Genomic DNA, 13,984 nt, shown 5'->3' with positions numbered 1-13,984 from the left:
GAGAACATTTCGCAGGAAGCATATTCATGCTGTGCACAGAGAAGGAAACAGATCCGGCCGTGGTACCAAAAGAATGATCTTATTTTGGCAACAAAAGTTTATCGATCGATATCCACATGGATGGAGGCATGAAACAGACTAGCTATATTAATAGCAGTTTGTTCTGAGAACACAGATGAATTGTAGTTTAATTTCACAATTTTGTTTTACTCCAAAGTTTTCTAAAATGAACACATATTACTTCTACAATAAGAAAAAAAGAAGATACATATGAAGAAAAGAAGAGGGAAACTTGCCATCTTTATTGTTATCCAGCGTAATTCTACCAACGTGTGGGGTGGCTGCATCAAAAGCACTGCGGGTTGTGAAGCCACTTTGTAAATACAGGGACTGACCACTGTCACCCAGACATTGGCATCTGATGCCCACAGCAATGCCGTCACCCAGGGGACATCGGGTGATGCCTGGAGACATTTTGGTTGTCACAACAGGAGAAGATGCTACTAGCACCTCGTGGGTAAAGGCCAGGGATGTGGCCAAGCATCCTACAATTCACAGGGCAGCCCCCCAGGCAAAGAACTATCCAGCCTCCAATGTCAACAGGTGAGCTCACTTTGACCAATGTCACTGTCAAGAGACAGTGTCTACAGCTAACATTTATTCAAGAGGCCATGTTTACGTGACCAAAGAAATAGTTACTCATGAGTTACAAGTCCAGATCAAAGCCTCTAAGTGTCCCTGGCTGCATGTGCCTGACACCAAACATTCCAATTAAAACAGAAATTTGATTAGTTATCCAATTACTGACACGCACGAGGTAAGACAGTTTGCTGGAAATAGCGTGGTCACCCACAGGTGAGATCGTGAAGGGGAAGTAAACAGAAATTACCTTCTCACGCTCAGAGGCGACGTCTGGGTCTGCGGTGGGCTGGGAGGGCACAGCCATCTGCTGAGAGCGGTCCTGCTGGACCTGTTCTGTTGAGCGTCTACAGTTTTGAACACGGTTTGTCTGGCGCCCTTCACAAGCACTACATTAACTTGGGTTCATTTGAAATTCATCATTTCCAAAGAGATACAAGACACTGGAGGTTTAGTTTCCAGGATTTTAAATGTCAGGCATCCAAAATGCACTGTGGAGACACAGCATCTGGAAGGCGATGTTTCTGAAATTTATCTACAAACAGGAGCATCTCCCCGAGCTAGGCTTTTTCAGAAAGAAAAAAAAAGCATCCCTTGGAACACACAGGGCCAGAACTCTGACGGGCCTGCCTTTGCAAAAAAAAAAATAGAACAGTTCAAGTTAAAAAGGAAGTATTTGTTTGAGGACTGACCTCTCAAAAGCACAAGACCAGCCAACCAATGTGGAGCGGAAGTGCTCACCAAGAGAAGAGTTCTCCTTCCACACTCGAGGAGAATTAAATGCCAGGCTGCAGCCACACCGGCCTCCTTGCTACTCCTCAGCACCCCAGGCGCACTCCGAACTCAGGGCCCATGCTTTGACCTTCCCTTCTAGAATGTTCCTCTCCTGGATTACTACTTGGCTCCCTCCCACAGCCCTTTACAGTTCTACTCCCTTCTGCCCTGACTCCGCCCTTTGACACCTCAGTCTGTCCCTCCCAGACCCCCATCCCTCAGCATTCTCCACCGCCTTACACTGCTCTGACTTTTTTTCTCACATAGACACAATGACACACTAATTATGCTTGTCATTTATTGTCTTTTCCTACTTGAAGAAGGTAAGTTCTTGGAAGGCAAGGTTTCTTTCAGTCACTGGGCTCCCGAATGCCTACAACAGTGCCAAGGAATTTACTGAACATCTTCTCTGTGGCTCAGTGTGAAACAGCACCCCTGAAACTGATTTCATCTCCTTAAAACAGGTGGTTGATTAATCAGACCTATTTTACAGAGGCAGCACTACCACATGTGCAAGACAGAAAGCCATGTCTCTAGGATGACCCCGGGACCAAGAACCTTCAGTCTACGGAACTCACAGAATAGAGGTGATGCCACAGGAGCCCGCTATGAAGTAAGAAGTTCTTTGATAAGGAAAATCTGGTTTCTGGCAGCTGAGTATCACATATGGACCAATTCAAGACTAGACAATCAACTTACTTCCCTAATGCCTTAAATTTCACTCAGAACCCAGGATCAAAGAGACAGATTTGAGCCCTGTCTCCTGTCTCTTTGCCAGTTGACCTCACAATAAAGCTCTTTCTTTTCTCAGAAGCCAGTGCCATCCTATTGGTGTCTATGTACCTTGATGCTATATGCATCAGGTAGTAAGCACTTGCTGGGTAACAAATGTGATATTCACAGCAGTAGGAAGAAAACAGCATAAGCACCTGCTGCCATGTTTAAGAAAACTACAAGCCAAATGAACAAAGGAAATTGTCCAAGGTGCTTAGACCAGCTTGAGACAGTTTCTGTTGCTTGCAACCAAAAGCCATCTAACCTTTGAGACCCCAACTGTCAGTGCTGGTTCCCATGGAATGCTGTGGGAATTTGGGGAGGGGTGAACATGAGTGTAGGGCAAGTCTTCATGGATGAACCATGGATTCTCAGGCCATGAGGAAGCCAGGGGAAGCACCAGTCTCTTACTGAATGCCTGAAATTCCCTCTTCCTCTTCACCACCGAATATTGAGCAGCTCAAATGATCTACTCCTCTGAACCCACTCCAGGACTCCTCTAGCCCTGGTGAAGTCTGGCCCCTGGAATGGAAAAGCAGAATTCCAGGTGAAGTTTGGTCATCACCACTCTGGGACTGGGTGATGTGTCCCATTCATGCAGCCCTGCCGGCGGCGTCCTGCCCAGCCCACCAGCCCCGAGAGGATCTGCCCAAGACCACTGGAAGGGTTTCCTGAGCACAGCAGACAGGTGAGACCATTGCCTTTGAGGGAAATACAGCAGGGGGCAGAGGAATGAGCTCAGAGCCAGGGTAGATGCCAGGCACCGGGGTTCTAGCCCCAAGGCTGGAACAGCAGGAGCAGAAGAACCGACACCAGGAGAACTCAGACACAAGCTTGAAGTCTGAGTGCCCCGCAGGGAGCAGATGTGTGGTCTTAGGTGGTAGACTCAGCCTTCTGAGCCTCCATTCCCTCCCTCTTCACAAGGGGATAGTAGTCGTGGTGACCTCATAGATTCTGCAGGGTTTAAATGAGGGAATATGCACAGATCAAGGAGATTGCAGTAAGCACTGTCTCTCACTGACGACTATTATTATCATGGCAGGGGGTCCACAGTGCGATGTCTCAGAGAGAAAAACTAAGTATTAGGAAAAACCATCAGACGAGTATCAAAGGAGAATCAACAAAGGGATGCCACAGCGCTCCTGGAGCACCTGGGAGGTGAGTTAACAAGGGTGGCCACGGACAGGAAAAGAGTGATGGCCCAAGGACAGGAGTGGGTGACAGATTAGAGGTTGAAGATGAGGGAAAGGTAGAGTTTAAGAAAGAGCAAATCAAAGACCGCATCCCTTCATCCTGTTCCAAAAGCCTATTAGCAAATTACATCATCATCACAAGGTCTGGCTCCTGTACAAGGTGAGCTGGGTAAGAGACGGAAGCTACCTTGTTAGTGGGCAGACTTTTCAATGCACCAAATGGTACCTGGGGACCAGCAGATGCTCAATAAATGTTGTTGAGTAGATTTATGAATGATTTGTGTGTGTATATAGATATAAATATCAATGCAGATGTTTAGGATATATATAATATTTATAGTAACATATATGCTATAAACATCATATATGTATAAATACATACACGTATGTATATGTGTAGAATATCTACATACATACACACATAACCATATATTATATATAGTTAACATTTATATATAAATTTAAAAAATAAATATTTAACTTGTTCACAAGGATTTGAAGCTTACTGTAAGAAAAATACACACATGAACTAAGACAAAAAATGAAAAAAGAGAGTATAAAGATTCTGCTTTTAGGAAAAAGCAATGTGCCAAGAAGCTCCCTTTTTCAGGGACAATGGATGTTCTTGAGCCTCCTGCTGGCCAAGGTGATGAAGGAGACCCACAGTATTATTAATTCCCATTGCCCCACCAATAAGCCTACAAGTTAATCTGGAAGAAAAAAAAAGGTGTAGGGGTGCATATAATTCAGCTCTTCACAAAATGGGGGGCTAGGTTATCATCAAGTTTCCAAGAAATACAGAAGTGTTCTGTAATTTGATTTCTTTTTTTAAAATCTCAAAATCTTCTATAAAACTCTAGGGTATGGCATGAAATGAAAGCTCAACATAGGCATCTCCCCACTGCCAATCACGGTGTTTTTAAAATTTATGAACAAAGGTGTTTCTTTTTTCTGCCAGGGACTGTGACTTGGAACTCCCGGTCCCAGGTCATCACTCCACGGATGGCCAGCTGACAACACGCTTCCACGGGAAAATCCTTCTGGAGAACTTTTCCCACCCTCTAGTCTCCATTTGCCTGGAGTCAACTTGTCATTACCAGAGCTGGCAGAACTTCACTTTGCACAAGTAGGCAATTCAGCATCCACTGAGGCATCTGAGTGTGCACGGTAAAATATGGCAGGAGTCGAATGTGCCAAAAATTTGTTAAGATCTGCTGCTGACCTTCATCACTGTGTGGGTGCTCTTGTTGCCTCATCCAGTCAGTCAAAAAACCGCAGCTCTCTGACGAGGTGGCACAGGCAGCTGGGTGCTGGGTGCTCAGGGGGACCTCCGCGCCCTCAGCTTGCTCTCAGTCTAGACCAGGATGGGCAGAACATGCGGGAACAAGGATTACAACAGAGAACAGGCAAAGCCCTGTGGGTGCTTCGGGGAGCAGGGAGATGGCCTCCCACGATGCGTCACCCTTCTTCCTGCGGATGCTGTGAATGAACACGGGGGCGGTCCCCACCTGCGCGCTCACCCACCGACAGAGGCAAGGTCTCCCCGGAGGATGGAACGCCACTCCGTGTGGAGTAATTAAAAGAAACAATGAAAAAGGCCCGCCCGCCCCCTTGAAAATCAGGAACCCAGACAGCGTAAATAACGACAAGGAGAGTCTTTCAGGCACCAATGACAAGCAGAGGAGTTACGTCCCCACAAAGGAGGTGCACAATGGTGAGCCTCTGGATGAATAGGGACCACGTCTGTCTAACTCGTGCAACACGCCACAGGCTGCCAAGTACCTGTGGGTGCTTAATACACGCCTTTGACGAATGATGAATACCGTCATTATTACATCTGCCATTATATTTTTTAGTGAATGAACCTTCCTTATCAATCTTTAGAATCACAATTTCAACGGTATTAATTCAGCCGTCTCCCATACCAAGTGCTTTTCTAAATTCCTGTCCTCAAACCTTGTCAAAAAACAATGCATTTGATTTTTGCCATGTCACATGCCAGTAGCAAAGAAAATTTAACTTATATGCTATCTTCTCAAATGGTTACAGCATAATGTGGCTCATAAAGAACAAAGAATTATTTTCTAGTTTCTGATCTGTGGCACTACTTGAATTTTTCACGTGATATTGAAGACGCCTTTCAAAGTGCTACTTGATATTAGCAATATATGATTTTTGAACACAAAAGCCATTGTTTCTCGAAGTAATCGCTTAAAAAGTAAAGATTTGGCTGTTGCTTGTGAACCACAATCATTTCCAATTTATTTATTTTTTTAACACTCGCTACTTGAATCAGGGCAGGCACAAAACCAAGAAACCCACAGATGTCTTTTCATCAACACAAAATAGTGACTTTTCCTATTCTACCGGTCATTCTGAACTTGAGTTCAGTCATTAGTCTTCAAAGTCAAGTTGGGGGACCTTTTCCATCCAGCCCAAATGATCTCCTCTTCCTCTGAAACTATAAAATCTATTATTTCTAACACTTGTTTGACCAAATACACAAAAACTCTCCCTCTCTCCTTGCCTCCCTCCGTCCTTTCTTTCCCCAAACAAGGAGGCTACAGAGACTGTGTAAACAGACATCAGCTCCAAGATCAGCGATTTGGATGGGAACCTGACCATCCTGCTTGCAAAGCAGGCACATCGCGGAGGGAAAAGCGACCATCAGCGGCAAAGCAGAATCCCACGTGAGGAGGGCCACCAAAGCGGGCTGAGCAGGGTGCGAGAGGAACAAAGAGCAGGGACTCATGAGTCTGAAGGGAAGCTGGGGAGAAGGGGCATTTGAAGGCGGCTAGAGGGTGCTATGACCATTTCGCAGGCAGAGGTGATGGGGGTGGGAGGTGGGGACAGGAGGATGCAGCCCTTGGAGGTCAGGGATGGAGGCAAAGAGGAAGGCTTGAGTTGAGTCTTAAAGAATCAACAGGAGTTCACCGAGCAGATGAAGAGAAAGGAAAAGCATTCCAGAGAGAGGGAACAGTAGGTGCAAAAAGAGGGTTCTGAACATAGAACAAGCTATGACAAAGCCACCTAGATGGGCCATCACCTGCACCTGCAAAGGAGAACATTCACCGCACAGTGTGGGACCTTTTCGGATCAAATCCCCAAGGATGAAATTCACAGCTCTAACCGGCAACTGTGGCAAATGAGGAAGCGAACACGTAGACGCTTCCTTTGAGTGTAATTCTACAGGGGCCCAAATGAGGCTCACAAAAGAGAAATTAAACACAAGGCTGTGTGCTGGCCCTTTGACACACATGTCAACTTAGAATTTCAAATAGAATTAGAAGATTCCTCTAATAATTATAGAGGATGGCAAATAAGGTCTGGGGCAAGCACATGTGGCCGGAAGTGACTAATCATATCTTGCAAAAACAGCATCCGAGGCTGACCCTTCTCAGGATAATACTGTGGGCGAGTCAGACAGGAGGAAAGGTTCCCAGCAGTTAATGTTAAATAGTAATCCATCCGCCACACGCCCCCACCCACTCCTCCATATTCATAGGACACCATGGTCCATCCATATTCATTACCGTCCAAAGAGGTTTAAAGTAGCGAATGCAAGCTTGGAAGATCTCAGTTCTAATAAAAGTCCTTCCAGTGACGAATGCCACAGGCTTCCCCCACCAACCTCAAAATTAAACTCAGAAAGGGACATGGCAGGTAGCAGGGCTGGGACAAGTAGGACGTGCCTCCTTTGACTGGGCATCAACTGGGACGCCCGGCACCAGGCCCAGAAGGTTCCCCATGCCAGCTCTCGGTGCCCTGGGTAGCACCCTGGCTCCACTGATAACTCGGGAGGCACGCTCCCTCCCTGCTCTCTGCCCCATCACTGCTTCTCCTAGGTCAACTGGCCATAATAACAGTACCTACCTCAAATGACATCATCCCCGTGGCCATGGCTTTGGCCCCATGTTTTCACTCTGACTCTTGTCTCTGGTGCTTCCAAGGCGTGACACAGATGCCGCAGTCACCTGCTTGTGGGCGCAGGGTTGGTCAGCCACTGCCACTGCTCCAGGCCTCTCGGCTTTAGTCTTGGAAGCTTGGGGAACAGAGCTTAGGGACGTCCATCCCCCTCCATCAAAGGGCTCGGGGGTCTTCCTCCCTCCGAGGCCTCAGACTTCCTTCTAGAAGTGGCTTCTGCAAAGAACAGGACAGAGTTAAAACTCTTCCAAGGACAGAGCTAACTCAAACATCCCCTCTGCTGGCCCCAGCGGGTTTCAGCTTCTCATGTTCCATTTACGCTAATCTGTGAGATCCCTTCATCCTCCCTGCACCTACCTTCCCAACACCTAAAACAAATATAAGAAATAAAACAGGGGGATTTCGAGTTTTTCAAAGTGCTTACAGACAACATACTCACCCCCATCCTCACAAGGACACTTCAGCAAGGCTAGTGTGTATTACTGGGTTTCTCCCAGTTTCATAGAAAAGAAAGTGAGACAAGAACATCTACGGAATCTGCCTAAAAAGTCACCCTGTCGTGGGAGAATATCAGCCCAGGGGCTTGGACCAGCAGGGAAGGTGAGCTTGCACCTGCTGCTGCCGCGGGCCAGGCAGGAGGTTTGGGAGAGGTCCTGCGGAGCGGCTGGGGGGACTATTTGGGGCCGAGCTACGACAGAGACCCTGGGCTCTTTCTACATCCTGTAAGAGTCCCAAGGGCCCGCTGTCTGGCTGGCTGTGATGCCTGTTCTCAGGGGCAAGTAAGCAGGGACTGCCCCTAAGTGCGAAGGGCTAATTCCAAAATCAGACGGAACTGCCAGGGACCCTAAGACTCAATACAGGGAGAAGGGCTTTGTGGTGACACTGGCTTTCAGGGCTAGAAATGTACATATTTTAAAGACAACAAAAACAAAGACGTGGCTAGGCGTTGGGGAGGGATGTGCTGGGGGCCCAGGACCCTGACTTTTCTTTCCAGGTGTGTTTGCCAGGGTGAGGTAGGCCTGGGGTGAGAACCCAGCGCCATCCCCACCCACACTCCCCAGATTTAGACCAACGAGGGAGACCTCAGTTCCCTTTACCCTGAAACGAACTACTCTGGCGCCGAGTGGGTGGGAAGATGCGGAGCTGAGATACGCAGAGGCAGTGGCTCCGGTAGACCTTGAGCCGGAGACCCGGTTCCCTTGCCGTCTCCCCACGGCCCCGCGCCTCCCTGCGGCGCCCAGACCGCGCGTCTGCAACCCGGTCCCCAACCGCGATCGCTCGCCGCACCCGGCCCCGTGCCTGAGATCCGAGGGAGATTAGGAGCCTGCCAGGCGGAAGGGCGGAAAGGAAACGCGAAACGAGCGGGGAAGAAAAATATATATTGAATTCAGTTAAACACACGAAAGGATGAAAACACAGCGCTCAGAAAGCCAAAAATCGAACTCCCATTTGGACTCCGCTGTGCCCCTCCCCGGCGCGCGAGCCTGCTGTGCCGGGAGCCACCTTCGGGTCCTCGGGTGGCTGGGACCCCGGGGTAGACCAGCGCCCAAGTCCCCCCACCCCCCACCCCCACCCCCACCCCACCCTATGCAACTCTGGGGCTGGAGACGAGAATTCTCAGAGCGGGGAGAACCGAGCTTGTCAAATTAGGCTTCTGTAGAAAGAGAAAAAAAAAGTCGTAGTTGGAAAGTTGTACAACCCGGGCGGATTCCGGAACGAGCGCCCGCCCCCGCGCCGCCCGCTCTGCCCGGCCGACCGCGGGGCGCCCTCCGCAAACCGGCGGCGGCCGAGGGGGCTCCTCGGGGGTCGCTCCCTCCGCCGGGGGAGCCTCATCCCCCGGCCCCGAAACCCCGAGAGCCTGGGCTGGCGCCGGGCCCGTGCGTTCTTAGCTGCGGGGGGCGCGCCAGCTCTGCGCAGGCCGGGCGGCCCCGACGACCTGGCCTCCCGTGGCTTTTTTTCTCTCTCTGCATCCTCTTCTCGTCTCTTCTCTTTTTTCTTTCTTTCCTTCCTCCCTCCCTCCCTCCTTCCTTCCTTCCTTTCATTATTGTTGTTGTTAAGTTCTTCACAGCCACTAAGTGCGATGACCGTTCCGACCCAGAGGGCTTACCGGGGTCCTGGTCACCGCACCAGCCCTTCCGCCCCCTCCCCAGGGGACCAGGAAACCGTTGCCTCCTCCAGTCCCTCCGCTTTCGCCCGGTCATCTTTCCCCCTCTTGGCGTCAGGATTTCAAGGGCAGAGACTTTCCTCAGGATCAACAGCAACAGGTGGCGGGAGGCACCAGCACTGGCTCCTAAGGCAGGTGGCCACGCGTCCCCTTCCCGGCGACACCGACCCCTCCGTCCCGCGCAGAGGCAGTGGCGCCTCCCGCCTTGGCTGGAGGGCGCACTGCCCGCCGCCGCACCGCTTCCTGCGGGTTCCCGGGCCCTGCAGACCAGGGCAGCGACTTCGAGCCTTTTTGTCTGGAAGCGGACACGAGCCGGTTTACTGAAGTGACATAAAAACCCCACTTTGATTTACAAATAGATTCATACAACTGTAAGAGCTTGAATTTTTTTAAAGGGGCTTGGCTTTTTTTTTTAAGAGAGTGCCAAACGGGTAATTCAAATAATAAAATAACCTAACACAAATAGTACAATGGAATTAAAGTGGGCCGCTGACAAAGTAATTAAAAGGGTTATAATAAATAGTCGCGGTGTATTTCAGGCGGGTGACTGCAGATTGAGGTACAGTATACCATGTGACAAGCATCATCTTTTCATCCCGATGATGACCGTATGTCCCCATCTGCTGAGACAATCAAAAGTCTTACCTGAGACCTTTAAAATGAATAGGAGGCCTGGGGAAATAGGCCCTCTTTATCCCCCAGGTCTTCTTCACCTGCCTGGGAAAAAAGTGAGGCCAGAATTCAACCCCTTTATGTCCCAAATGGGTACACTGAGGTCCACACAGGTGTACGGTTTTGCCCAAGGCCGTTGAAGTAGTGACCAAGCCAGACTTGACCGAGTTCTCCAGACAGTTATGCCAATGGGTACAACACCTGAGATGCAGTCCCCTACTTGTGACAGAGACTCTCAGTCCCAGTCTACGGATGTGAAAACTGAGGCCGGGAGCGACTAAGTGACCATATCAAGCACTCCCGCTAGGAAGGGGCAGAACTGGGACACTACAGGTAACGCTACCCTCTTCGGCCCCTGCTGCAGGTCTGAGGGACTCCCCTAACGGTTCCCATTAGACTTGGGCTGCTATTCCAGTTAGCTGTGACTCTGTGCAGGGAGCTGACCCCCAACCTCCACCTCTGTGGAATTTAAAAGTGGCTTTTCTGAACCTCTGATGACATGCCATGGGACTTTTTCTCATTGCTGCCTCATCTCCTTCAGTGAAAACTAGCTCCAGAGCAGTGATCCTTCTAGAACCATCTCGGTCTGATAGGGGTTAAGCCGGCAGGTGTGATGGTCCTGGCGGCAGAAGCAAAGCCACGATTAATTCTGAATCCTCAGTTTCATTGTTTTAAGAGGTTCAAGTTCACAGTTTCCTGCATGGAGACTCTTCATTTTCTTGGAGCCAAGCTTAAATGCCTCTGAAAACTTGGCCTGCCATTATCTTTAGCTGTTAATGAAGCTTCGAAAACTTTACATTATGTTTACAGTGCACTTGTGTGAATTGCAAAATAAATTAGAACCCACTGCAAAGAAATTGAAGTTTTGAATAAACGGAAAAAAAAACAGGGGAGAATCACTTCTTAGATACTATATGCACTCTGATATTTCTTTCTAAGGGGGGAAAATGGACTTTGGAAAAAATAAATTTTCCTTCTCAAAAATAAAACATAATCCTTGGCATGGCAGCTTGAGTTGAATAATTCTGCAAAAACGAGGTAGTGAAGAAGAAATAAGGAGAGAATACAATGTGTAAGAAAGGCATTTCTTTGCCATATAGGAAACCAGAAACACAGACAGCATAAATCATTCACACAGTTAAAAGAAACAACAGAAAACAAAATTATAATATGGCTTAACAAGACTTCTACAGCAGGTTCCAGGTAAATTGTATATTTGCTTTTGATTTTTGAAGCAACCTGTACTAAATTCAGGAGACCAAAAATAGATTTCAAAGAAGGGCATAAACAAAACCTCGCACAAGAAGAAACAGCTGATGTTTTTCAAACCTCTAGCCTAGAAGGTGCTCTTAAAATATATTCTTTAGAACATTACTACTCAGTTTTAAAAACAAGGTATGTGTACTTTCTTCCTTCTGTAAATTTCATGTTTGGGGGGAAAAAAAGAGGGTTAGAAGGGCTTGAAATCTGACTATAAAAACTATTGTAAAACAGAGCAGATATGTAAGCTTTTATGAACAGAAGAAGGAAACCTTTGGTTTAAATCAGATAAATTCATTACAAAAAAAAAAAACAAACCTGCCAATTCTTCATAGCAATTCAATTCTTGAAATTTTGAGAGAAAAAAAGAGGAATCTTCAGTCTGACTTCTTGAAATAATTGATCATTTGTTTTAAAATTAGGGATCCGTCTCTCAAAACAGATGCAAAAATTATATAAATTTTGATCATCCTGACATTCCGATGATACTCTTTCACCATGTCCTGTTATAAAAGCTGTGAGGGAAGAAAAAAATAGAGAAAAGAAAGATAAAAGAAATTAAAGGGGGAGCATCTTCAGAAACACTGGTTTTGATCTGCATTAATACAGTAAATTTCCAGAATACCTTCACATAAATGGTGGTTAACAATATAAAATAAACAATCTTCTCTGCAAAACAAATCCTATTATATTTCCTAAGTTTTAAAAATCTGTTGTTTCCAAACCTTTCTAAGAATTTTAAGCAAGAAGGTGTATGTGATGAAGAACTACAGAAAACAACACACAAAGGTACAGTGACCGGTCGTTTTAAGGACCATTTCCGTGTCAATCCCACACCAGAAACATTAGGTTCATGGAAATGGAGGTGACAGAGGCTTGACCATATGTCGGGCTTTGTGAATAGAAAAATCAGGAAATTACAATGCTTTCTTGTTTCTTTCTTTCTTTCTTTCTCTCTCTCTTTCTTTCTTTCTTTCCTTTCTTTCTTTTTTTCTTTCCTTTCTTTCTTTTTTAATCCCATTTGTTTGAGGGTGGCAAAGAGCAGGGTGTAAAGCCAGAAGCCTTGAAGTCTGACACCAGTTCTCAGGCCCCAGCTGGATGACCTTTCTCTAGTTGCTGAATCTCACTGAAGACTTGGTTTCTTCATACAGATATAGATTTGAAAAGAATTAAGATAAAGAGAGAGGTATCTAAGTATAGATTCAGGCAGAGCTATGGCTGTGAATAGAGATATTGGAACAGATGTAGACATGGAAAGAGATACAGATATATTAGAGATAATACGGCGTTTTAATAACGGAAGCTGTCTTGCCTACTTCGCAGGCTCAATGGCAAACAGAAGGAAGAGACATGTTATTTTTTATTTTTTTATTTTTTTTGTAAATTGAAAGTGTGAGAAATATAACATCACCTCCACTGGAACGGTGCCTCGTGGTTTTTCAATGAATTTAGCAATTTGAATGCGACGTGAGTAAGAGGGTTTGGGAGAAAGTATTCTAACTGGGGTTTGACTCCGTCTTCATTCTTCTGCGTGTTTATTCACTCCGCAATCCCTTACTTGAGGGCTTTGTAGGTAGGGAAGAGAGCTTGCTTTTCTTGACCTGCTTTTAAGTATAATTTCTAATGATCAGATCAGTCACCAACCTTCATTAAGTACCTGTCCCGAGTCAGGCACCGCAGACTACCCACGACCTCATGTCCATTAAAGACTCATCATCTCAACGCTGAAGACAAGCTGCTGCTCAGTCCTTCTGGCTGATGAGGAAACTGAGACCCAGAGAGCGCACACAGAGTCCCGCAGCTGGTTGGGGGCATCTGGACACAAGCACTATCCTCAGCAGCCTTTGACCCCCACGACTTTTAAGAAAATGAATACAAAGCACAGAGATGGGGTGCCTTGATTTGTCTGCAGGCAGGCATTTCTCCACAAAGGGAAAAAGACCCAGCCATCCATCCCAGGACGTTGCTATTGCACTGGCAGAGGTAACAGAGGAGGGTCTTCAGGATGGGGATGTTCTAGCAGCCACGTTATTCCAAGTACGTACACCCATGACCACGGTCAAGGGGGAAACAGCTGTGGGCACCCCCTCGCCTGGAGGCATCTGTGTGCAGCAGACTCACACGCTGTACCAGGCGGGGTGGCTACCTCATCTGCCCTGCTTATTCTTTAGCAGAAGAAACTGAGACCCAGAGACCTTGAGTGGCCAAGGTCACAAAGCAGGCAAGTGTCGAAGCCGGGATGTGGCCCCATGAGCTCTGGCCTGTGGTCCGAGGTCAATGCTGGACATTTTTTGGAGCCCGAGTGAAGGCTGAAAACCCGGAGAGGGGTTTGCTTTTGCTTAGGTCTAGGGTCAGGAGTGGCCTAGCAGGAAGAAATCCTGCCCCCAAGGCTTCCTGGTCTCTGATTTCACAGGCTCCACTCAGGAGTGGAAGTGTCATGTGTGCTCTGATGTCCTTGCTAGAGAGTTAAAGGATGCACACCTCTTGGTCCCGGGACCGCCAGCAGCACCCACAGAAGCCAGCCCTGCTCTGCTAATGCTGCGACACTGGATCCGCTTGTCATCTGGGCTCTGCGGCTCCCAGT

General features: G+C 47.5%; 1 long non-coding RNA gene across 1 annotated transcript; it reads right to left on the bottom strand.

Moving 5' to 3' along the window:
* Positions 1–3,915: 3,915 nt before the first annotated feature.
* Positions 3,916–9,328, bottom strand: LOC116664403. The gene is made up of 3 exons (XR_004320926.1): positions 8,402–9,328; positions 7,254–7,520; positions 3,916–4,734 (listed from the first exon to the last, which is right to left on the bottom strand). It is a non-coding gene; the product is annotated as an uncharacterized LOC116664403 (long non-coding RNA).
* Between the last annotated feature and the right edge of the window lie 4,656 nt (positions 9,329–13,984).

The sequence above is a fragment of the Camelus ferus genome, chromosome 6, assembly GCF_009834535.1.
Source record: "Camelus ferus isolate YT-003-E chromosome 6, BCGSAC_Cfer_1.0, whole genome shotgun sequence".
NCBI lineage: Eukaryota > Metazoa > Chordata > Mammalia > Artiodactyla > Camelidae > Camelus > Camelus ferus.
This window is presented reverse-complemented; position numbering and strand designations above follow the sequence as displayed.